At 41.5% G+C, this 3,011-nt stretch overlaps 1 non-coding gene across 1 annotated transcript; it reads left to right on the top strand.

Annotated features, from left to right (window-relative positions):
* The first annotated feature begins 202 nt into the window (after positions 1-202).
* On the top strand, positions 203-276 carry trnat-agu (transfer RNA threonine (anticodon AGU)). Its single transcript has one exon. It is a non-coding gene; the product is annotated as a tRNA-Thr (tRNA).
* The last annotated feature ends 2,735 nt before the right edge of the window (positions 277-3,011 follow it).

The following is a 3,011-nucleotide window of genomic DNA, read 5'->3' as shown; positions in this document are numbered from 1 at the left end:
GAAGTGACGTACACCCCGGGTGCAGCCCATTGTCTTCCGAGACGGACGGTTGCCTATTACAATTACAACTACAGCTGCAACTACAAGAGCGAGTCAGAGGCTGGGAACTCTGCCGTGACGAACTCAGCTCTTGACTCGCCAAAGTCTGCCCACTATCTGCAAGGTCTTCCTCTGATTTCAATTGCACACACATTTGCAATCTGGCTCTGTAGCTTAGTTGGTTCAAGCACCTGTCCAGTAAACAGAAGATCCTGGGTTCAACTCCCAGCAGAGCCTTATTTCACAGTAGCAACATGCTTGAAAAGTTTCATTATCAACACTGACATCTGTGTCTTGTGAGCTTCAATTCAAAATACATGATGAATTTCAATCACATACAAAAACAGCCTTTGTGAAGGATATGAGTTTGGAATGGCTGTTCCTCCTGGTACAGAACTTCAGTGCGAATACATCAAAGGTGACTTCTTTGACATAAATTTGTTCACAGTTACATTCAACCTGGAAAACAGCTTGATATTAATCTCACTGAAGGAGAGTGTTTGTGTCATTATGTGTTGCTTTTAACCGAGACTGGGACATGACGCAAGTGGGAGGGTTTAACTGAGGTTTGGAATATTTGTCAGTCAGGAACAAGAAAAATCAAAGGAACCAAATAAGAAAACCTATGTCTCATGTGGTTACCGAGAAACGGTGAGAAGATATTAAACTTTGTTGTATTTAATACAACTGTGTGAACTTTGATCTTTGCGGCCTTTTATAAACAGTATTTGAAGGGTCTCAGTAAAAATGTTCAGTGTTGATGAGAGTGGGGTCTGGGTGAGCAGCTGCTGAGCGTGACAGGGTCAGGACTGGATGCAGGAAGTTCTCTGACATTCTCTCTCTCTCTCTCTCTGATGGGTTGAGTTGATTTTCAACTGGCAGCTGTTGCTGTTTTGATAATTCAAGTTCCCTCCACCGATTTTTTTGAACAGACAGTGCAGTATGAGGCTGTAAAGGATTAATGCTGAAGACAGTGGGATCAACCCCTCCCACAATCAGAGTGATGATGTAACAGTCACATGAGATGAGGTTTGGGAGAAGAGAGAGCAGCACCAAGGATGCTCGTTTAGGAGGCTTGATGAGTGTGTATATAGTATTGTGTAAATTAGAAAACAGTTCTTAGTTCTTTCAGCAGGGAATGTGTCCAGAAAATATCGCGAAACTCACAATTTTATTATTCAGGAGTTGGAACACAGGGATATTAACTCCAAGTGACAGTAGTGGTTTCATTTAACAAAAGAAAAGTAGAGAATAATATTGCTCATTGATTGAAATCCCCCAGTGAGGAGACAGTTAACCAGGTGATCTGTTGGGGCATCCTTCGATCCAAGGTTTCGGCAGCATTTAATCTCCCTTTTTGGTGAAATTCTCTGTTTTTTGCATCTTTTTTTAATCCAGCTTTGATGGACCAGTGAAAAAACTGAAAAAAGTGAACAGATCCATCCTTTCTTTTCTTCCTTCTTCCCATCAGTTTCTCTTTTCTGTCCCAATTTATTCTGCTGTTTCTGCTGTTTTATCCATTCCAATCAAAATTCAAAATTCCAATCAAATCTATTTGTTATTCCACAGTGTCTTTCCATGTGTTTTATTCTGTTGTATTCTCTCACAGTCTGTTTGATGATCAATTTTACATCTCACTCTCTGTTCTGGTGAAGATCAGAAGCAGTGATATCTGTTTGCAACACCCGACAAGTCAGCCTGAGGCTGTATCTCATCGATAATGTGGAGTTAGGAACATAGGAACATAGGAGCAGGAGTCGGCCATTCAGCCCATCGAGCCTACCCCACCATTCAATATGATCATGGCTGATCATCCACTTCAATGCCCTTTTCCCCACACTTTCCTCATATTCCCTTATGTCATTTGTATTTAGAAATCTATCAATCTCTGTTTTAAACATACTCAATAACTGAGCTTCCACAGCCCTCTGGGTTACAGAATTCCAAAGATTCACAACCCTCTGAGGAATAACATTTCTCCTCATCTCTGTCCTAAGTGGCTTGCCCCTTATTTTGAAATTGCGTCCCCTGGTTCTCGACTCCCCAACCAGGGGAAACATCTTAGCTGCATCTACCCTGACTGTCCTTTAAATATTTTGTAGGTTTCAATGAGATCACCTCTTATTCTTCAAAACTCTAGAGAATACAGCCCCAGTTTCCCCAATCTCTCTTCATAGGACAGTCCCACCATCCCAGGAACAAGTCTGATGAACCTTCTTTGCACTCCATCTATGGCAATAATATCCTTCCGAAGGTCAGGGGACCAAAGCTGCACACAGTACTCCAAGTGCAGTCTAACCAGGGTTCGATACAATTGAAGCAAGAATTCACTACTCCTGTACTCAAATCCTCTTGCGATAAAGGCTAACATACTATTATCCTTCCTAATTGCTTGCTGCACCTGCATGTTAGCTGTCAGTGACTTATTGACATGGATACCATGTCACCCTTATACTCGATACCTCAGTTAATAAAGGAAAGGATTCCATATACCTGCTGAACCACCTTATTGACCTGTCCTGCTACCTTCAGGGATCTGTGGACATTCACTCCAACGTCCCTCACTTCCTCGACACCGTTCAGTGTTCTCCCATTAATTGTGTATTCCTTTGCCTTTTTTGACGCCTGCTCTCGCTGTTCCCTGCTCTCCGAGTGAACTCTTACTCCCTCTCCTGGGCACTTTATGCTCCATTCTGCTCTCACTGTTTCCTGCTCTCTTAATGTATCAATATTTATTTGCCTTGTGTTTAATTTAAAATATGGATTAACAGTATTTTACAGTTGTAGGTTTTATTTGGTAGTCCTGTACAAGTTGTGGATTGGTATTCAATATTTAGCTCTGTGAAAACGATTGTGAATGAAAATATAACTTTCAATCTTAAACATGGGCTGGTCTGCAAGCTCCAAGTCCTTCATTTTGTAGGAATGGAATTGATACTGTGTCTTTCAGTCTTAATCTCTGTGGCATTTTT

Source organism: Heterodontus francisci, unplaced genomic scaffold (genome assembly GCF_036365525.1).
Source record: "Heterodontus francisci isolate sHetFra1 unplaced genomic scaffold, sHetFra1.hap1 HAP1_SCAFFOLD_330, whole genome shotgun sequence".
Classification (NCBI taxonomy): domain Eukaryota; kingdom Metazoa; phylum Chordata; class Chondrichthyes; order Heterodontiformes; family Heterodontidae; genus Heterodontus; species Heterodontus francisci.
Note: the sequence above shows the minus strand (reverse complement) of the source record. Positions and strands in the feature narration are given on the sequence as shown.